The sequence below is a fragment of the Mauremys mutica genome, chromosome 9 (genome assembly GCF_020497125.1).
Source record: "Mauremys mutica isolate MM-2020 ecotype Southern chromosome 9, ASM2049712v1, whole genome shotgun sequence".
In the NCBI taxonomy this organism is placed as follows: Eukaryota; Metazoa; Chordata; order Testudines; family Geoemydidae; genus Mauremys; species Mauremys mutica.
The window spans coordinates 96888098-96910824 of NC_059080.1; the positions used below are offsets into that span (position 1 = coordinate 96888098).

Consider the following 22727-nt stretch of genomic DNA (forward strand, 5'->3'; position numbering starts at 1 on the left):
CTCAGCTGGAAATGTTTTTCAAGAGGGAAACTGAAACTATAAAAAGGCAGGACAAACATACCAATGTACCTGAAAAGACAAAAGGAAACAACAGTTGGACTCTAGGGGAGGAGTCTTGACCTGAAACTTTGGTCAGTAATCTGCTGGAGCATGCGGTGAGAAAGTTTGCTTTGCAACTAAGATTGTTTCTTAAGAAGACACTAGTAGGCATTTTATCTTTGGTTTTCTTGTAACCGTTTCTGACTTGTATGCCTCATTACTTGTACTCACTTCAAATCTCTCTCTTTGTTGTTAATAAAATTGTTTTATTGTTTTATCTAATCCAGTGTGTTTAAATTGAAGTTTCTGGTTAACTCTATTTGAGGTAATAAGCTGGAATAATGGACTAAACATATAATGGACTTAATATATTTGTACTGCCCAGGAGAAAGTACAGGACATGCTGGAAGGCTGTTTGTGAGTGACCCAGGTGAGAGCTACTCCAGCAAGGCATTGTAAGGCACCCAGGGTTGCAAGGCAGGGGTGACACAGCCCCCTTCTAGTCCGTATCGTGCCCCGGTATATCAGAGATTCACAGCCCAGAATTGCAGTCGGGCTTTTCACCCTCACATTACCTACGAGGTCTTGTTGGATCCGCTGCCGGCTCCCCAGGCCTCACCCTCCCGTGGAGCGTCTGAGTTTCGGGTTATTTTACCCTGCAGATGGATTAGCTGCAGTTGGCCAGGTTGAGTTTCATTTTTTCAATGCTTCTCCCCTCACTAGGCCCCTTTGCATTACTCCTCTGTCTGTCTGCTGGTGTCTGTAACACCTCTCCGTGTAATGTCATCTGAACATTTAATTAATGTGCTGTTTGTACCCTATTCTAGATAATTACTTGAAGGTGTGAGATAAAGCCAAACCTCACACAGACCCTTGCGGCTCCAAGCAGCTCTTTCCCATTCAGCGTGTTATTGTTACCTTTTGCTTCGGCTTGTTTTCCACCCGGGTGATACGGCTCCTACCCGAACCAGTTTGAATCCATTTTTTTCAAGTAAGCTGTCATGAAACAGAGACACCATTAAAGGCTTCACTAGAAATCAGGGTTTATGATGATACATTAGTCTCCCAATCTACTAGGTTTGTTCCCTCCCCAAAAAGCAACCAGCTTTGTCTGGCATGATTTGATCTCCATAAACCAAAAGCCACGGGTGGGTGGGTGGGTGGGTGGGTTGGAGGGCAGCTGGCATGTTAGGGGTACCAGTGGCCATAGTGCCATAGACTATGATCTTATGCCCTCGCAAGCTATACAGGTTTGAGGCGGCTTAGAAATGTGGGAGACTCCAAGGAAATCCCAGGTGCTGTGGACCTGGTGCTGGAGACTCAGTAGGGAGCCTTTTTCTCTCTAACTCAGTCCTTACCCTAGTACTTTCGTACAGTGTCAGTTTTGCAGTGGTGCTAGGATCCTCTTTCAGGGACCTGAAACCGGGACCCTGCCTGTTTGTGGTCATTAAACGTCCGTTTAGCAAGAGGCGATGTTAGCACAGGTGTCCAGTGTGAATAATGACCTCCTGCCTCTCTGAATTCCTCTTGAAGTTTAAACTGGAAACACAAGTCTTCACTTCCTACCCTAAACAGTGGCGTGGCTCTTACACAGCTGCCAGGTTCCTCCCCAGAGGTGGCTGCATTTCAGTGCTGGGTGAGTGATCTCTGGGATTGGAATCAGTTTGTAAGGCCCTTTCCGAGCTATATAAAAATAAAGCTAATCGGCGCTGCATCTCCTGCTGACTCGGAGAAGCGGGGGCCATGTGCGCGTTGCAGGCAGCTGGCATTATGGGGCTGGATCCTGGCTTCAGCTGACTTCAGGCCTATTTTTGCCCCTTGCATGCACAGTGGAGGAGGGGGTGACAGCCTTGTGTGCCACTGTAGCGGGCTGAACACCCGCTCCAGCCCGGAAGGGGTTGGAAAAGCCCTGCAGAGGGCTGGGGCTACGGAAGGGAACAAAACCCCGGCTGATTGGCGGAAGTGGCTGCAGCTGGGCCATGCCCCAAACTGAGCAACTAGGCCTTATAAGAAGGCCTGGGCAGCCAGACGCTCAGGAGTCTCACTCTGACTGGAGAGAGAGACAGGCCTGGCTGCTGGGGAACTCACCCGGGGACCTAGCGTGAGGCAGGGCTGGGGAAAGGCCTGAGGGGCTGGGAAGCCCTAGACCAGTAACTCCCCAGGCTGCAGGGCCTGGTGCTAGGCCCACATAGGCATTGGGTTGCAGAGGGGCAGCCTGAGGGTGGGTAAAGGCAGCCAGTCCAGACCCCTTTGCCTGTGATGAGCGGCTGATACTGCAGCCTGCCCCAGTGAACGGGGGCGAGGTGGAGACTGGGCAGTAGCCAAGACTGAGCTGAAGTGGGGATAGTGGGTGGGGGTTCCCCTGGGAGGGGGAGACCCAGAACTGTGGGGGTACTGCCAGGGGGCAGCACCCAGTTAAAGGGGCACCAGGTCCTGGGTGGGACAGGGGGCCAGAATGAGGTAAGGCGGATCACCGGCCAGCAGAGGGCACTCCGGAGGCTGGATGAGCTAATTCCCCAAGACAACCAGCAGGAGGCGCTGCCGGGTGAGTCCCGCACGTCTACGGCCACATACCGTGTTTTCTCCAGCACTGGCCTGGAAAGCAGAGACGCAGACACTCTCCATGCTGGGCTTGTGCTTTACAAATGGGTAACCAGGAGGGGTGGTTCAGGCGGCCTTGAGATGGGAGTGATTAGAAGGGGGCCTATGTATGTGATCTCTAACCCTCCGTCTGGTTGATTACACAGAGCGAAAGCACAGCCTCTCCCTCCCGCCTGCCTCCCATGGAGGGAAGGGATGTTAGTCCAGTTTGCAGGGCTGTGGAATGGAGCCCCCTTCCCCTGGGAGTTCCATGACCGTGGCTCTTAGCCAGCCATGTGAAGCAATGGTTTTAAAGATCTCTCATGGAGGTAGGCTAGAGCACCTGGCTCACCAGGGAGCGAAAAGCAGGGTTGGAGGAGGAGGAAAAGCAGCCAGTCAGATCAGGGAGGCTGAGCCCTAAAGGAGACCCTGGGCTAACAAAGGGAGAGAACATTAGCCAGGCCCAGTGAGGAACGGGACCAGGAGATCACTAGGTTTGCAGCAAGGCTCAGAAGGCAAAGGCTAGGGCTAGGGCTGGGGTCTAGAGAGCTAGAAGAAGGCAGTGACTTACAGGCAGTGACTCTGTTACTGTGTCTATAGACTATGCTCCACAAAGGCCCTCAGCATAGTGGGTATGGGGTTGCTGCTGCACACGAGCACAGAGATTTCCAGGAGAATAAAGGCAGGCAAGGCTCCCAGCTGGGCTTTAAGGGAGTGGGGTCCATAATCTCAGCAGGGGAGAGCACGGAGGGACTCTATACACTCAGGAACAGCTCGGCGCAATGGAGCAAATGCCTCCTGCTTGCTTGGACCGTCTCCAAAACCTGCCCCCTTTGCCGTCCCATTCCCTGTCGCTCTTGTCTAGAACCGTTTAGCCATCCGAGGCTGCAGGGAGGCAAACACTTCTCTTCAGTCACACGTGTGCTGCAGGTGAATAGGTGTGTGGTAGGAGAGGGAAGGTCCCCTTCCAGTTTCCATTCTGCCCCTATGCCAACTCTGTTTTAGACTTGTACAATAGCATCGCCAGCCTCCATGGTGTTTCTTTTGCCTGTTCTCATGTCCTATACAGCCTTCTTTATTGTTCTACTTGAGCTGTATTATCTTTCATAAGGACCACTTACCATGTACTCGTCATATAGACTAAGTTTATGGACTCTATTTCCTGGCCTACACAGAGTACTTTGTACATAGTACTTAATGAAGTTACATGGACGGATGTATGGTTGTGGGGGGAAAAAATCACATGCTATGTTAATTGAGAAATTGTAAATTCTATAATGCCGACACATGCCGGGGCAGAGTTAAGGTTAGGGACATAACCTTAATTTGATCCTTTCCTGACTTTTGAGAGCTTGGATTGTGCCCTGAAAACTGCACACCTACCATAATCACAGGTAACACCTAAGATCACTTTAACTGAAAGAAGTTAGCAAAAAAAAATGCTTTTTTTTTCTCTCTTACCCTCTTGTCACCTTTTGGCTGGGACTTTGAGAGGAGTTAGAAGCCTGTCCTTTGAAAATCCCAATTTGTCCATTTGACTGCACTTTGTGTATAGTCTGTTCACCGTTGCCCCTGTCTCGTCAGTTAGGCCCTGTCCAGGAAGGGCTGTTAAGCACGTTCTTAAGGTTAAGTACAGATTAAAGTCCTGTCCTGAATCAGGGGCTTAGTCTCTCCCTTGCTGAAAAAGATCATTATGGACATCATCAGGAGAGTGAAAAGCCATTGTAATTTTTCATTCAAAGCCATTTTAAAAAAGAAAATTCAAGCCTTGCTATTTAAAAGAGGCTTGATCAGAAACTGATTTTTTGTAATTTGTCACTTTCAGACCATTTAAGCTGACAGTCAGTGTGCCTTTATCATTCTCTTAATGTGGGGGGGCGTTTTAATGCAATGAATAAGTATCCTACAGCAAATGTGCTCTCTCCCAACTTACTCCTGGTCAGTCTGTTCCACTGGCACCTTGCAGACTGTAGCGAAGATGGATGGTGTCTGAATGGGTTTGGTCCCTATTACTTGTCTCTCTCCAGCAAGGCACAATTTATCGTGCAGGCACAAGACTAGTTTGCTGCTCTCCAAAAGCAGCAGAGGGGGTAGAGAGATGAAGAAAGCAGGGGTGTGGGAGGAAGAGAGCTCTGTCCCAATAACAAAGGAAAGGCCGCAGGGACCGTTTGCTGAGGTTGCTTTTACATAAGTCATTTTGATTCAAATTGCTTGGAAAGCAAAGGAAATATCACCAAAAAGGGCCTTTACTGGTATAATTTATCCATCCTCCCAGACCATCTCCATTGTGGGAGAGAGAGCAAGCATCCCTCCCCCCCTTGCACTGTTCCCTGAGTCCCCTAAATGCAACGCGGACACTTGTGGGGTATTCTTTTCTAGCCCTCCCTGTGCTGCTCTCCACGCTGCATGTAAATGGAGTCCTTTCTATCTCCTTAATAGGACCGACGCTGCACTGCTTATTGTCTATTAACTCGAGAGGCGAACACATCAGCCGGCGGAATCAGAAACGTTTACCATGAAAAGGAAGAGCTGAAATCCCTTTTTCTACCCACTGCTTGCTGGGAAATGGTCTGTCAGTGCCAGGCAGGACTCTCAGCGCAATGGCTGAATTCATTAGGAAGCACACTTCAGAGTCAGCACTTTCTGCTGGTGCTGAATGCTCTTCTGGAAAGAAAAAGCAAAGGGGTCAAGGCCTGTGAAAGAAACCCACTGATTTCCTCCTGCTTTCTATTGGCAGCATCCAATTCCAGTGCCTCTGGACCAGACACATACTTCCCCTTTCATCAGGGGCACCTCTGGGAAAGCAGCAGCTGGGAAATCAAAAGTCCTAGCACCATCCCGAGACCACACAGAAGCCCCCCCCCCGCCCCCCGTCCAAACATGCCACTTTAGTTCTGGGGATTTAAGTTTCCATTAGTGTCTGTTTGGTAGCCCTTCTCCTTTACGCCGGCATTTCCACGGTTGCTTAACTTCACTGCATTTCATTAGCGCTGAGGTTTCCATCGCTATTAGTCAGTCTCTGTTATCGCCAAAGTGATTTGTATGGTTGTTAGGCTGGGCGGCTTGTTACTCGTTGGGTTTTTCTGGGCCTTTCCACAGCCCTCCCATGAGAAATGTGCCAGCCGTTGGCTCTGAGCGCCCTCGGCCCCCCCCCCCCCAACAAGCTCATGCGTTGTGTTCGGCGATCCCTCTGGGGACCTTGCAGGAACCTCCGGATGGCTGACAACTCAGCAATTCGGATTGCTAGATACAGGCCTGTGAAGAAGGGGGTTCTCAGGGCAGTTCAGTCGCTGATAGCTGATGTGTGAGTCTCCTCCCCCGCAGTCTTCTAGCTTCCCAGTTCACCAGAATATGGTGGAAAGATCCAGTCCTTTCCACCACTTCCCTTCAACTTCCACAGCAGAACCAGCCACGTCCTCCTCCCCTTCAGGGTATTGCACAGTGCTGCTGCCGCCTGTGTCTCCTGTCCCAAATCCCCCTTTCACGATGCCCCATTTTGCTTTCTTCCACTGTCCTTTCCTTCCCCTTCCTCCAGATCAGGCCTCGTCTTGCAAATCCCTCCCTTCTCCACAGTCCCATCCCCCTTCTCCTGCGTGAGGCCTGTCACTTTCAGGCCCGAAACACAAATATTCCCCTGCTGCCACTGCTGTCTCCTGTGCATTTGGCAGGTGTGGGAGAGGTCTCCCTCGGTTTCCCTGACAGGGAGCAGGTCCTACCCTGTGTTGTGTACAGGGCTGGGCACGCTGAACCCCTCCGTACTCATCATCTGCAAGAACAGGATCTTTGGTTCTTCTAAAGCAAGTCCAAGACCTTGAAACTGCCGCTTCTTCCTCTGGCCAGTGGGACTCCCAGAGCTCAGAAACGACAGGTGCTGTACTAAGTGCTGGTGAGGCTTATCTGGATGCTGGGTCAGATGGGCCAGACCCTGTTTGTCACTGGGATCCAAGCCTGGCTGATTTTCTCCTCCTGGTGCCTTCCGGCCCCAGGCCAAGTCACTTCTTCATCTCCATTTTCTCTCTTTGCCAGAGTTTTATGAGGCACAGTGACAGTTTAACCAGACAGAGGGAAAACAATGCAGAAAAGTGAAGGGGGTGCGGGGTTCAGGCTGCAGGGATGGCCGACCCATCCTGTCAGGCTTTATGTAGACAGAGCCTGCTCCATGGACAGTGGAGGTTCTGTTTTGTATCACAGGTTTCAAACGTCCTTGGAGAGGGCAGTGATTTATGTGAAGTCTCTTGTTCGAGGGAAATAAACCTTCGACCAGACCCGACTGAAATCTATACTGCTTAATTTTCTGTGGAATCAGGATTTTACCCCTATCTGAGGATTTCGCTTCTTTCCAAGAAAAACAACAACCCTCTTTCTTATAAACAGCCACTTTCTCTCCCATTTCTAAAGCGAGAGCAGCTGGGAAATGGTCTCCTCTTTCTCCACAGGGCCACGTGCTGTGCTCCGTGTTCTTCCATTGGCCCAAACCAGGAGGCCTTTGGTTCACAAATCACTGATCTTTCTACCAATGCCGAAGCCAGAACGTCTGCTGGGAAAGTCAATAGTAATTAATTAGCTTCAAACTTGGAGATAGAGAAGAGGGAGACTCCCTCTCCCCCCCTTAATGAGAATAAAAGGTGTTTTAATTTGGTAGAGACATGCCGGGATCCCCTGTGACACCCCGGTTCCTTTGTAACGTGAGCAGGGGCAAAGAATTTAAACCAGAACTAAAACTCAGAAACCGTTGCTCAGTGCAGTTGCTGTATGACGCCTAAAGGGACAGCACCTGAGGTCACCCCAGGAATAAAGTGCATGGTAGAAATGCCCAGCTTGCCTCTGGACATGTCCAGATAAGCAGCAGAAAGGAGGAGCTGGCAAGTTAATCACCCGCGAAGCTGCTGGAAGCCCGGCCAGGTCATAAAAAGGGCAGATATAGCCGCAAGCCAGGTGACATGGAGCTCGTTCAGAGCTGGAGAGAGGGAGGCTGATAAATGTGCTGGGTGGAAATTAGGCAAGGAGGGCTCCTGTTTGGGCAGAGAGGTTAGTGTTGAATAGAAGAAGCTGGAGGCAGGAGAAGACGAGAGGACGGGCTACCATGAGATGAAGGGAGTTGGCCTAGACTCAAAGCTGCCAATCTGACACATCCAGGGCACCCTATCTGTCAGCCCAGGCCTAAATTAACAGCACAGCTGTCAGTTCAGGAGGTGGAAGCACGAGCTTTGCACTGAGAAGGCGAATGAGGGGTTAAAGCCACAGTTTAGCAGAAGCAGTGTGTTTGCCTGGAGAGCCATGTGGAAAGGGGAACCATCAGAGGGACTATAGCTTGGAATAAAAGATGGGGGAATTGGACGGGGACTTGGTGAATTCCTGGAGGCAGAGGCCCAGAGGCCTTGGCTGAAATGGGGGGGAAAAAAAACCCAATGAGAAGGCAAGGAGCAGACAGCAAAGGGAAGTGAAACAGAACCAGAGAAACCCTGACACTGGGAGAAACTGGATCCAGGAAGAGGATATGTCACCCAACCCAGGAGGCTGCAAGGACATGAAGATGCCAGGCTGGGAGATTGTAAAATGAGAGGGGAGAACTGCATAAATTGTTTGTCTTATACACGTTCCCTAAACGTTAGGTGTTCCAGTCCATTACATACTGGGGTAATACCAGGAAGAAGGGTAAAATGTTAATGGGTGACAAAAGGAGGAAGTGGTAATTATAGGAGAAAAAATGCCCAATGGACTGTCCTATGGAGGCACTGCTCATGGCTCCATGGTTAAGATGATTATTTTATTTGTATTATCGTAGTGCCTAGGAACCCTACTTGTGGATCAGGACCCCACTATGAAATGTTTTGTATGACTACAATGCACCCTCCCCATGTAAGGTGTGAACAAACACTGGATTTGCTAGTAAACCTGTTAATTAATTAAAATGGGCCCTTAGGGAATTTTTCTGAATTTCACTTTTTCTTGTTTCTCTAGTTAATAGCCAGCTTGTTGCTAACCCTGTGAACTTTCCATAGAGTTAAAATGCATTCAAAACTTAGGCATAGGCTACTTCAGGGGGGGTGGAGGGGAGCTTGCTTTTGGTGAGAAACATGGCCTTTTTTGGAAATGAAAATTTGCACAGAAAATAGTTGGTTTTTTTTTTTAATTTTCTGGTTTTCCAAAACCCCCGAAACTTACAAATTTCTTGCTCTCTCTTTAAATCTGAATCTAATCTAAAGTATTTGTAAAGTTCCTCTCACCATGATATCAACATCCGGATGATTGCTATGGAGTCCAGTGGGCCAGATGCAGCCTGCAGCTGTCTGAAGTTCTAGGATACATGGGTCTCTCTGTATGGTAGTTCATGGGAGGGATGATATAGGATGGCAGGCCTGAGATATTCGGTATGATAGGGACATTTTTTCCTGTCTATTTCGCCTCTCCTTGACTCTGGAGTAATTGCTGAATGTGGTTCTGGAGGCTTGTCCTACTGCTGACGTTAGGTTCCATTTAATCTGTAGCATTGTCCTTTTTTTATTTCGCCTCTTCCTGAAATTCCTCTTGCTGTGGGGCTGGCATCAGCATGTTCCATGAAGCAGGAAAAGAGTAGCTCTGGAAGAGATGAACTATCCCGAGGAAGCTTGTGAGTTAATCCTGAAAGGACTTTCTGATTGGTGACGTTCTTATCCCTTTCAGCTTTAGCAGACGCTGGTCCCAATAGCCCTAGAAGGGGAGCAGAGGGAGGGAATTACCAGGCTCTACACAAGGGAAATGATATAATTGGAGCTGTTTGGATTTAGAAATTAAAATAATTTGGGTTTGCTCAGCAAGGTTCACACGACGTCAGCCTCCATCAGGCCGATGAGAAGCAGAGGTGTCTGGGGAGTGAGAGCTCTGACAGTTCTCCCAAATAACACCCCCTCTGATGGAGCACTCTGCTTTTATTTCCATTCTCCATTCCCGGTTTGTTGTTTGATGGGAGGTTGTTTCCTCGTGTGCTAAACAAATCTGTGTGCACTTCCCTAAAGCATGGTGAAGAGGCCATGCCAGGGGGCTGCTCCAGGACAAACTGCTTTCTCTTTGCAGCCTCACAGGCTTAAACTTAAACCTTCTCTCCCTGTTGTGCACCCCCCTAGCCCTCTGAGTGCAGCCAGTGTGCCTCAGCACCCACAGGGGGGAACCTGTTCCTTGCTAGGATTTGAACTCAAACCCCTCAGATCCAAAAGCGGCAGCTGTTGCCTTGACCTAGAAGAGAATGTCCAGTCACTAGTGTGCGAGAATTCCATACAGTACGTCCTCTGCACTAACAATCAGCATGGCCCAGACCGTCCCAGCACTGCACAGTGCCACTAATGCTCAGAGAATGACCTAATACTCAGGAAGCTTATACAGTATCCGATGGCTGGGAGGGAGGGACTAGATGCATTGCAAGCTCCTATCTAATTTGCTGCCTACAGCCACCCTTAGGTCTCCTAAGTCTTTCATACTCCCTAGGTTTCTCTGCCCACTGGGTATCTGTTTTTGGGATGTCTTTCCCCCCCCCAAGACGCTTGCATTTTTCCAGCTTAGTTACCATCCTGATTCCTTCTCCTATTGCTAACCTTCCTAGCTCCCTTTGTATTATTTCTGTTCTCAGCGGCTTTTGCAACACATCATCTTCAAATGCAATTAATATGCCGGTTACCCTTTTCCTCGTTATCAACATTCATGGTGGTAACTATGACCAGGCCCGATCCTGGTCCCCGTAACAGCCACTGGACTTCTCCAGCTCATTATGGTGACATTGCCATTGATCCTTCCACACTGACAGTGTCAATTAATTTTTTCCAAGCCAATTAATTTTTTCGAGCAAGGTTTTTGAGAGATCCTGAACCATGAATGCCTTGGTGAAGTCCAGCGAGCTCTAATCTGCCAGTTCCCTTCCTCCACTCGGGGTGCAAATGCTATGTAAAACAGCAATCAAGTTTGACTGGCACAGTTTCTGCTTTATAAATCCCCCGTTTTTATATTGTTCCTGGCTCCATTATCTCCTGGGGGCTGACATTTCTTTTTCTTAATCTCAGATCTCTGTTGTGTTCTGTTCCGGGTGTTTGAAACTAATTTGCAGGTTATTAATTGTCAGGTTCTCTCTTCCTTTTAGTTTATTTTTTGAGAGTTTGAATTCATATTTCCTTCCCCATGCACAAATCCTCTGCATGCTCCGTCAGCACTCCCAGGGCCAAATTCTCTGCTGGCTAAATGGGCATAGCTGGGTCAAAGTCAGTAGCACTGTGCCCATTTCCATCAGCAGAAAATTTGCCCCAACACTTTTTATTTTTATTTTATGGCAGTGGTTCAGTACGTTCATTAGCAAATTCCCTTAATAATTCAGGATGTGCATTATCTGGACCAGCTGATTTATATATGTTTGGTTTGTCAAGACTTCCCTTACAAGCGTTTTATCCGTAACTGTATTTACAAAGTCTTCATTACTTCCTAATTGAGCGTGCCTCTTTAGTTATCTTCTTAAAGAGTAATTTAAAAAAAGCAATTCAGTAACAGCCATTTGAACGCCATTCATTCATTCCAGCCCCTGTCTTGTTTATTATCCTCTTACTGTCTCTAGCATTTCTTTTCCCTCGGTACCTGTAAAAGCCCATCATATATTCCTTGTAACCTTTTCATTAGCACTAACTCATTCTGCTCTTTAGTTGCATGATCTTTTCCCTGAAGCTTTAACAGACTCTGTATCCTTGGTTTTGGTTCTTCCCCAGCTTTCGCACCTTCCTCATTTCCAGTCCTTGTTTGCCCTCAGATCTTCAAGCCAGTCCCTTGTATCAAACGTGGTGGGTTTTTTTTGTCCCTTGTATCTTTCTTTCTGAGAAGAAGTTGTAACTATGTTATCTTTTAGGATGCCCCAGCCCTCTTCTACGGCCATAGATTTAGCACTTCATCCCTTTGCACCATGACTTTCAGGTTTAAGTTCCCAAAATTTGCTTTCTTGAAATGTACCAGTCCTCAGCCCATCTCACATGACTGGATATTTGTCTTATCCATATAAATCTTGGATCCTTTTTGGAATAGTCTTGGCTTCAATCATATCTTGTGGCAGTGAGTTCCACAGGTTAATTGTGTGCTATGCAAAAAACATAATTTAAATGTGTGGCTTTTTGGTTTCAATGATTATTACGTTGTTCTTATATTGTGTCAAAGGATAAATAGGAGTACCTGGGTCACCTTCTCCATACTGTGCATTGCTTTGTATATATATCCTTGCCATATCCTCACTTGTTCTCTGCTTATCTAGTCAAAACAATTTCCATCTTTTCCATCTTTCCATGCCACTAATCATCTTCATTGCCCATCACAGATTTCCCTCTATTTCTGCTGTATCTTTTTTGAGATGGGGTGACTGGAACTGAACACACTATTCCAGGTGAGAATGTACTATATATTCATAGAGTTTAAGGCCAGAAGGCTAGATCTAGATCATCTAGTCTGAACTCCCTTAAATCACAGGCCATTACATTTCACCCAGTGACCCCTGTACTGAGCCGAATAACTTGTTTGGCTAAAGCACATCTTCCAGAAGGACATCCAGTCTTGATTTGAAGACAGATTTATATAACGGCACTACAGTATTTTCAGTATTATTTTCTATCGCATCCTTTATACAGCCTATAACATTTCATTTGCTTTCTGAGCACGTCTACATGCTGTATAGACGTTTTCACTGATATCTCATCAGCGATACCCACGTCTTTTTCCTTAGTGGTCGCAGTTAATCTGGAACCAGTCAATGTGCAGGAGTAATTCAAAAGGTTCCTACCAATGGCCATTGTCCTGCAGTGGTCGACGTCAGCTGTTGTGCTGCCCAGTGGCTTAACTGTCTCGGGTTCTTTTGTAGTCCCGCACTGTGTTCACTAGCCTTGACTAACTCACTGCAAAATAAGTTTGCAAGCTTTGCCACCTCATCGCTCGTGTCTCTCGCCAGATCGGTAATAAACATTGGTTCTAGTACAGAACCTTGGGAGCCCCACTGTTGTTTTTTTGTCATGTTGATAATTGACCATTTATTCCTACTCATTGTTTTCTGTGGCTTCCGTTCCATGACATGACACCAGATGGTTTCTCCTGAGCTTTCTGCATCGGAGAGTGCTCCACTGTGTGGAGTTAGATGGTGACAAATAATATTTGTTACAAGCGTATCACTTTTCATTTCCTGAATCCTTTCTGATGCAATCCCGATTTCTGCAAAGGTACTTTGAAGTGAGGAAGGATGGTTTTGTGGTTTGGCGAAGGAACGGGGCTGGGATTCAGGAGCTTTGGAGTCAATTCCCAGCTCTACCCCTGACTCCTTGTGACCTTGGGCAAGTCACTTAATCTCTCTGCTCCTTAGTTCCCCATCTGTAAAATGCAGGCACAATACTTCCTTTCTCCTGTCCTTCGTCTCTCATGTTTGTTTCGATTGTAAGTCCTTTGGGCCAGAAAATGTCTTTTGCTACGTGTATGTACAGAACCTAGAATGATGAAGCTCTTCGGTGCTACTATCACAGAAATAATAACTCTTCTCTGAATGGTTGATGCAAACAAATTTCCTCCTATGGAGTATTTGCAATCTGTTCACTTCATCTGCTCATTATATTCACGGTATATGATTGATCATCTCAGTCACGTGGTATTGTTTCCACTCCCAGAGTAGATGCTGCCTGAAACTTTTAAACCATGATACTAATGAAAGGCATATGAATTTTCCCATGAATATATACTTGATAAAATAAGTAAAATGTTGAGGATTTATTAGTATACTCACAAATACCTACTGGCTGTCTGCATGTGCACAGACAATAAATGGTGACTCTTTGATCCTTGGTTATTATATCAGTTATGAAATAGATGTCTGCTAGTTAAGCTTCCACCGAGGAGTATTCCTTACTTACTTTCTTGCCATGCTTGGAAGCCAATGCCCTTTGTACTTTGTTGTTGTTTGTTCATTTCTTATATCTTCACCCAAAGTATTTGCTGCCAACTTGATCATTAAAAGATTGACCCACGTTGGCTTTGCAAATACATTTGACATGTACTGCTGTGCCGCAGCGCTGCCTCACTTTCCTTTCTCGCCCTCCTGCACAGGAGAACATCTGGAGGAGATTCTGTGGCCTGCGATGTGCAGGAGGTCAGATTAGATGATCATGATGGTCCCTTCTGGCCTTAAAGTCTATGAGCCTATGAAAATTGCACCACCAGGTTTTAGCTATGGAGCTAATCCCCATCAGTCAGTCTCACTCACCAGGCCTGTTTCCCATCTGCCTCTTCTCTGCACAAAGCATGTAAGGACATTTCTACTCATCTTACTTTTATTATGCATCTTCTTTTGCAGAACGTCTCCCTCTTCTGTCTTGTTTTTATGTTAGACTTTTCCTCCTAAACCAAAAACAACTCCCCTTCCTCCCTACCTATTCAGTTTAAAGCCCATCTAACAATTCTGCCAGTTCTCGAGCCAGCGTGCTGGTCCTCTCTCTAAGGGCTGGTCCACACTAAGAAGCGGGGTCGAACTAGGGTACGCAAATTCAGCTACGTGAATAGCGTAGCTGAACTCGAAGTACCCTAGTTCGAACTACTCACCCGTCCAGACGCCGCGGAATCGAAGTCCGCGGCTCCAAGGTCGACTCCACCACCGCCTTTTGCAGTGGTGGAGTACCGGAGTCGACCGCGGCGCTTCCGGAGTTCGAACTATCGCGTCCAGATTAGACGCGATAGTTCGAACTCCGAGAAGTCGAACTCACCGCGTCGACCCGGCTCGTAAGTGTAGACTAGCCCTAAGTGGAGACTGTCTAATCCAGCTGCTCACCTCTCATCACTTCCCAGCAACATCATCAGCACCTACGTCAGTTGGACTCAAGTGTCTGTGGGTATGTCTACACTACCCGCCGGATTGGCGGGTAGTGATCGAGCTATTGGGGATCGATGTATTGCATCTTGTCTAGACGCGATACATCGATCCTCGAACGTGCTCCCCGTCAACTCCAGAACTCCACCAGGGCAAGAGGCGGAAGCGGAGTCGACGGGGGAGTGGCGGCCATCGATCCCGTGCCGCGAGGACGGGAAGTAAGTCAATCTAAGTTGATCTAAGATGCGTTGACTTCAGCTATGCTATTCTCATAGCTGAAGTTGCGTATCTTGGATCGATTTCCCCCTCCTCTCCCCCATCCCCAGTGTAACCCCTTTGGGGTTTAGAGAGCATGGCCCCTTTAAATCTTTTTCCTGGCGGGAGAGAGAGAGTGAGGGGAAGAAAGGAGGGAAACTTGGGGGTGGCGGGGGTGGCTCTGGAGCTTGGAGGGAGAGAGAGGCAGCAGCCTGCAGGCCCTTGCAAAGGAAGCAGAGAGAACCTGCCTGAAGCCTGGGAAGGACGGGGCGGCCGACTGGGGACAGCCCAGGACGGGAGCCAGGAGGAGCCCTGTGCCAGGGAGGAATCGCCCGAGAAGGACAGGCCGGAACCGGACCCAGTATCACGCCTGCCCAGAGCTGCGTGGGGCTGTGAGTACTGGGGCTTGTGACTCTGTACTGGAAACAAGGAGGGAGGCTGTAGCCAGTTAAGTGGGGAGGGGGTCGCTCCGTGGGGCTTTGCAGAGAGCGGCAGAAGAGGGCACCGGAGGGGTTTGCTGTGGGAAAGTTCACTGGCGCCGAAGCCGACCAGGAGCCCCCAAGACTCACCACTGGACTGGAACTTTGCTCAGGACTCCTGAACTGTGTGTGCAGACACATTGCTCAGTGTCTGCCCTTCCAGACTGTGCTACCACCGGGCCCGTGGGGCCTTGGTTTGGATGCAGCCTTGTTTTACTGCTCCCCTTATATTTCCCCTTGTTGTTTTTCTCCTCTCATCCCTCTGTAAATAAATATCTCCCTTTGTTATATCCATTGTACTTTTCCTGTGGGTGGGTGTGTTCACTCTGGGGGGTTTGGAACAGGTGCCCCTCGGGTGGAAGGGATTTCTCCTGCTGCATTCGTGCGCGCGCTGTCTCTTGGCCAGAGCCGCCTGCAGAGCAGACTCCATCTTGGCCACGAGGGCGCTAAAGTTACACTAGTGTAGACCAGGCCATTCATTTGCACTTGGCACTGGGTCTCCAAAAGATCCTTGCATAGACCCATCCTTCCGTTCTCTCCCCAGGCCACTGAAGTCAGCCTGAATCTACCCAGTCTCTCTCCTCTGGGGTCACTGGTTCCAGTGCAGATGCCCCAGCACTTCCTTTCAGCGTTTGTCTTGTGATCACCACCTGGGCTGCTTCAGTCCTTAGCCTCTTCTCAGTCTGATCATCCTCTTATCAATATCAAAGCAACTAATGCGGGTGGCTGTTAAATGACTCCAGATGTGTTTCCCTTCTTCTCTTCCTTTATTGTCCTTTACATCTCCTCCGCTGGAGTCTCACCCTGACACATACTTCTGCCGAGTCACCGCGCCCCCTTTTGTGACCTACCCAATTTGGCTTCGGTGGTGTGTCTCAAAAACACAGAGCGGCTGTTCAAGTCCCTCCATCTTCTCCTCTGGAATGGAAAGCAGCTGGTGCTGCGTGCCTTGGTCTCTGTTCAGAAATAGAGGCTTTGCACATCTTCTGCGGACTGCATCAAACTGTCTTGGCTCCATTGGTTGCCATTTGTATCTCAGTTGACACTTCATACCTCAAGTGATCTCCTTTCAGCTGTTGGAGCCTGTGAGTATCTAAGCAATTAGCTCCTGCTCTGTTACAATCTACACACGTACTCTCCTTTCTAAGACTTCTCTTAAGAGCCTCACTGTTAGCTGCTTTCTGCTCACTGTTCAGCTGGGTTCAGGGAGCCACAGCTGCTTACCTGGCTTAACTCCACCTCTCATTAGCAATGAAGGTAATAGGAGCTGCTGGGTTCTCAGCACCTTTGGAAAATCAGGCTGTTTGTTTAGGTGCCTAGATACGGATGTAGGGTCCTAACTTTCAACACACATTTTTAAAAAATCTCAGACTAGAACTGTACGTCTTCTTTCTATCCTCATCCTTACAAGATGCTGTTAGGTTGCCAGTTACCTGAAGGCAAGATGACTGCTGGTCTTTCAGTTCTGATCCTCTCACATGGGGGATTCTTCAGATCTAATGAAGACATAGGGTGAACTTAGCTGATGTTACATAAAAAATATGTTTAAAAGAATATTAAGGTTGCACAGTGAAGCACTCAAAGGTTAGGAAATGCCAGAATTAAGATTGGCGAAGTGCTTTTAATTCACCCCCTTCATGCTGTATGCATTAGGATAGTGTCTAGCCCAAGATCATATAAGAAATCTCTGGCAGAACCGGAATACAGCCTAACTCTCCTTAGTTCCAGTCCAGAGTCTCAGTTGCAAGAGAACCTCCTTTCTCCTCCTGCAACCTGCTGCCTCATTCCCTGTCTATCCAGTGCACTGAGTGACACAGGTCTTGTGTCATGTAATTAAAAACTGAGTCCTAATGTTTATAATTTCTAGGACTAGTCGAAAATTGGAATTTCTGTTCCACGGGAACTTCATGAGAGTTGTAGTTTGAGTTCCTCATATCCTCTTTCTCCTCTATGGGCTGAGCTCATTAGCTGGACTGCATCTCCCATGATGCACCATGGCCATGTGACTTGCATGATAGTGATTCAAGCAGATGAGAGAATGGGGTGTTTCCCGCCGTATTTGAGGGCTCAGTAAATAATGTTCTGACGTGGAGGATGCTGGCAATAGCAGCTAGAGCCTCTCCAGAGGCAGGTTCTTCACAGGTGTGGGAGAGGAAGGATGGTCTGATATTTAGGAAGCTACCCTGAGATCCAAGAGACCTGGATTTATTCCCTGCTCCATCGGAGGCTTCTTGTTTGTCCTTGGATGTGTCTGAGTCTCTCTGTTTCTCAGTTCCCCATCTATAAAATGGAAGGAATAGCTTTGCCCTTTCTCAGAGGGCTGTTGTGAGCATAAATGCATTAAAGATTGAAGGTTTTCAGAGATGACGGCAATGTGGGGAGAGCAGATAGTCTCTGGAGCTGTTTGCAGGTGACAATACGTGATCCTGCTATGCAATGGAAGCCTGCTGCAAATCTAGAAGTATGTCCTTAGTCTAAGAATAGCCCGTGAAGTGCAAGATATTCTCGGGGGGCAGGGGGATTGACAGTATTGATGACTTCAGAGTATAATTGGACTCTTAGTTAAGAGTCTTGGCAGCTCTATTATTGTTTCTTCGGAAAGCAATGATTCAGCTACCTTGATCCTGATGGAAATCAGTGCTCCATGCACCTATTGACTTTAGTGGGAGCCCCACACAAGGAACAATAGGGCTCTAATTAAAGCATTTTCTCTATTACAAGCTGATTTGCAGCCTTCGGCTGGGCTTTGTTAGTGGAGTAGAGAAATTTAAATGGATGTGCTCTTCTATCTGAATGCTAAGGGGTCTGCCCCAGAAGGGCACCATAAAGAAGAAATTCCAGGCTGAATACATTGCTGCCAACAGGTTGAATAATGGAAGAAGACACATGTATCCATGGAAAGCAAAGTTAAGTTCCCCCTTACTCCTACCCTGCCCTGTGCTCTCTGAATTGAAGTAATCTTCTCACTTGCTTGTCACCGAAAAAGGCTTAGGAGAAAAGGGACAAAGGTGAGTTTGAATTAGCTATGTAGAGAAGTGATTCCTAGATTAGTGGTTTATTGAAGCTGTTTCCCCTGTTTCATTACTGCCAATCAGAGCTGTGCTTTTCATTCCAGCATGTTAACTTGGATGCACTCTCTGTGCTAGAGTAGGAGCACAAATCTGTCTCACTCTTGTTCAATGTACCGACATTCCAGGGCCAAAATTGGCTGAATTATTGTGTATCTTCTGATTGTACAGCCTGTAAAACCTGTTTCAAGTTCATGTTTCTGTTGGGGAGCCCTCTGATAAGGACTCTTTCCACCCATTAGAGAAATTGGATTTGCGATCTCTGGCAGTCTCTGAATGCTGTTTCAGGTAGAAGAGATTTTTTTTCCCAACCGTCCTTGGGTATAATGGTTTCCATCCTGTGTGAACCTATATTTATGTCAGGGCAATTTAATCTATTGAACCTCCCGAATCAAGGGTATTATCACAAAAGGCCCTGTCTGTTAAAGGCTCTTCCATATGGAGAGGGATGTGGTGGATCCTCGGAGCAAGATAGAACTTGAGCTCCCTTCCTAGCCTGTAGATTTTTCCTACCCTGTGGTTAGACCTCCTCCCCCTAAAGGTAGTAGCTATAAGGAGCAGGGGCCACTCCAGCCCGTCCTCTTTCTTGCACAGGGCTATTACAGGGTTCATCAGTCAATTGCCTAGCATAGGGATGCTCTCCTAAGAGCACAAGGTTCTGCTCTCTTCCCAGGAGGCTGAGACATCTTTCTGGTATCCAAGGTGGACTCCTGGGGACTAATCCCCATCTTCATATCCATATTACCCTTCAGACACCATGGCTGTCTTCGCAGAACCATGTGATGGGTGAGTAGATGCAACGCTCTCCTCCTTCCTCTATAAGCCAATAATTCCTCCCTGCTATGGCGGCTGCCCTGAAACCCTCCCTTCCCCTGCCAAACACATTACTTTAAAACCCCACTTTCCTTCTCTCCATTCTTTTCGAGAACCCGCACTGCATTCCGACCATCATTCTGTTCTAGAACCCACCTCCCCCTGCCCCACCCCCGTAGTGCTAGAGTCCATCTCCCCACCCCTGGCAACCCACTTCCCATCCCTGTTGCTCTAGAACACATTCTATCCCCCGTTGCTTTGGAAACCCCACTTGCCTGTGCCATTCATTTAGAATCCACACATCCATCCCACCGCCTGCCCTAGCACTGCCCCAGTTCCCAGCTACTCAGCTCACTGGTATCACTGGAGAGTTTAGGCAGCGGTCACAAACAGAAGGGGAGTTTGCTACATGTACAGTCCCAGCCCCCACAGCACGACTTTGGCTCCAGATGTCTCCTGGTTATTATTAATACCTCTGCATTGCTTACCCTAGTACTTGTAAGGTCCAATACATTTTCAGCCCTGTGCTCACACTATTGTTTGGAAAGATTCATTAGGACTTTGGCTGGAAATTATAGTGACAGATAGAGCTGGGTAATGTATGGCTTTTCTTGAAGGTTGTACGATTATTCAAGAAGTGTCCTTCCTTCCTATCCCTCCCGCCAGCAACTTGTTGGAAATAAATATTGGATTTATTTGTAGAAAACTAGCTATTGAAGAAGTTGAATGTCCAATATAAATCCAGGATTGGCCCGTCAGGAGTCTTTACTCACTTTCTTCTGGATGCCTCTGTGCCTACAAACAGTGCCTTTCCAAACAGAATCTGGATTGACAGCCCAGTGCTCCTGGGCCTGATAGCCCAGTGAGGGCCTACTGGAAGCTAGCTTCGCTCTTTGCCAGAAAATGATAATCTGATCCATTATCTCATCGTATTAATGGTAATTTGTTTTGAGATGAAGCATGTAAGATGTGGCAGAAAGAGGACCTGATGCAAGTATATTTTATATATCGTCCCTCCACGACGATATAGGGCAGGTTTCTTCTAGTCCAGCTGAGCCTGGGTTACAGTTCGCAGCAGAAGGTGAGGAATAGCTTTGGTTGTCACTAGATGCTGAAGTCGTCTATATGACTCCTCCTAGGGTTTCTAAGCACTTATTTCCAGAGGAACCTGCTGGCCACTTAAACCTGTTCCGGAGAGTGGGTGACAGGAGTCTGCTTCTCCCAAAACATCCCCCCTCTGGGCACTCTCCGCTCTTCTCTTGTTACTCCCAAGTAGCTCTAAACTGCTGGGGAAATGGGGCCGTGCCTCGGGTTTCCGGTGTCCGTCCTCTTAGGGTCTGCCTATACTGCAAGGAGTGACGGCAGCTTATCCCTGCTAGCCATAACCATGCTAGCATGGCTAAAAAGAGCAGTGAAGACCCCAGTGCAGGCTAGCAACACGCGTTTGTACCTAGGGCTCCAGGTGGCCTTGGCCAGCCTGCACAGAAGCCCACACCACCATGTCTTCACTGCTACTTTTAACCGCTCTAGCTAGATTGAAGCTAGGCGGGTCAGCCAAGCTGAGCTGCAGTCATACCTTCAAGGGCAGTGTAGTCCCTGAAGTTGATGCCAGTGCTGTCTGTTCCAGGGGTGGCCAAACCACTTTTACCAAACTCTTTTACAGTTAAAGTGCAGCTCACAGAGCCCCCCGCCCTGGCCCCTCCATTTTCTGCCTACCAGACTGCGGGGACGGGAGAGCTTGAAGCTTCTGCTTCATGGTGGGGTGGAGGAGCAAGAGGCTTCTGCCCTACCAGGGCTCAGAGCTTCAGCAGGATCAGGGCTGAAGCCCTGAGCCCCAGTAGGCACTTCCCGCATCTCTCAAACTTCTGAAGACTGTTGTTTGCAGCTCAGAGGGTCAGTAAGTTGGGCCACCCCATGTCTATTCTCACCTCCCTCTGCTCCAGATAAGCTCATGCTGGTTTGTGCTTCACTGAGGCAGGAGGGAGAGTCCCTCCCACAGCTCAGCCAGAATTCTTGCCCCGACAGGCCCAGGAAATGGGTTACGGATGTTCCTGATCTGCAGATTAATCAGAGACGTCAGTGTGCTTCCTGAGCTATCTGCCTAATGCCATTAAAAGAGCTAATGATCCCAGAGATGTTACCGAGCAGCAGAGGGCTCAAGAGGGCACAGGCCACTTCTCCTTCACCACGGCTCATGCTCCAGGCCTCACACACGTGCCTCTTGGGGAGCTCTCCTTTGGCTTTGCAGGCTGATGCCAGCTTCAGTCCTCCAGTTGCTGAGGAATTAATGCAGCCTCTCCCTCACTGTGGCAAAGGGGCAGGATGATGGTAGTAGATGAAGTCCATGGAGGGGTGGCAAGCGGGGGGGCAGCCCAACAGCATTGGCTCGTCATGGCACCAGGTGGTGCGGAGCTGATCAGCGGGAGCCCTGCCATGGCACCGAGGAAGCAGGGGGCAGCGATCGTGATGACATTTGTGGGGGGGGACGGAAGCCAGAAGGGCCCCGCAGTGACCCCCGGAGGAAGGCAGAGCCAAACAGCCCAGCCCCCGTGCAGCTGTGGGTTGGGCTAGGGAGAGCAGAGCAGGCTGGACCTTCAAAAGAAAAATGAGACGCTTTTACTGCCGAGCTTCTCCGCAGTGCCAAGTTCTCAGAACTGCAGCCGACAGCGTTATGGAAAGCAGGCTGGCTGCACTGGCTAATGTCTGTGAATCCAGGCCTGTGTCAGAGGCCCAGGCCTCAGCGCCGCTTTCTGTGTATGTGTATGCGAGAGCCAAGGTCTTCGGGGACTCCATGAGGGAAGGCAGAGCCCTCAGGCACACCCCCCGCCCTTCTGCTGCCCCCCCCATATGTGGATTGCTCAGCACTGTTTACATATTTTCTCCTTGGTATCATTTCCACTGCATTTTCCCCATCTGCTCTGAGTGAGCCGCTCTGAACGGCCTCTGTTTACCCTGGATCGGCCTGTGGTATTTGGTTTGGCTTTACGGTTATTCCCCTCCCTGTTTGTAATGGAGAATTCCCCAAAGCCATCTTCGTGGGCCGCTTTGTCCAGATTTCAAGGCGAGGCCCCTGATCTGAGCCTGGTATCTCTCATGTGTCAAGTCTGCGAAGAGCCTTGCCAAATGAACCTTCTTCCCAGGATGCAGTGCTGCAACGTGACAAGCTGCTAATGCCGTGTCAGGGATACCTTACTGCACCGCATTTCCCTCTGTGTTCCAGAGGCCTGCACCAGGCTGAATGCCAGCCCCTCTTTTCCCGCCCCCTAGTAAACTGCCATGTTGTCCTGTCTCCCCCGCAATCTGACTCTCACGTCCATCCCATCCCAGCTACATGCACACTGTTCCCACAATTCCAGCTCATTTCTTTCAATATCTGCACCCACTGCAAAACCACCACAGAGGTTTGTCATTTTCAGCCGAACGCTGAAGAGCTCTATGGATTCTGCTGCCATCCTGTCATTATCATTGGATCGGTATTATTTCCAGTGGTGCCCATGCCATGCAGGGTGCAGTACGCACGGGGAGGGGGAGGAAGGCACAGGCTCTGCCCCAATGAGATCACTTTTTAAACAAAAACTATTCAGACAGTCAGTTAGCCCCCCGCCCCCATAGCAGCCTTACCCATCCTTAGAGGAAAGGATGACCTGGGGGTTAAGG

At 48.6% G+C, this 22727-nt stretch overlaps 2 long non-coding RNA genes across 2 annotated transcripts in view; one reads left to right on the plus strand and one right to left on the minus strand.

Annotated features, from left to right (window-relative positions):
* The window catches only part of LOC123376931, a 24704-nt gene continuing 1977 nt past the window's right edge, over positions 1 to 22727 (minus strand). Inside the window, exons 2-3 of the long non-coding RNA XR_006581997.1 lie at positions 958 to 1035; positions 1 to 69 (exon numbers count right to left, since the gene is read on the minus strand). This is a non-coding gene — a long non-coding RNA (uncharacterized LOC123376931). The remainder of the gene's footprint in view (positions 70 to 957; positions 1036 to 22727) is intronic.
* Positions 20130 to 22727, plus strand: part of LOC123376930 — a 13657-nt gene continuing 11059 nt past the window's right edge. Inside the window, exon 1 of the long non-coding RNA XR_006581996.1 lies at positions 20130 to 20151. This is a non-coding gene — a long non-coding RNA (uncharacterized LOC123376930). The remainder of the gene's footprint in view (positions 20152 to 22727) is intronic.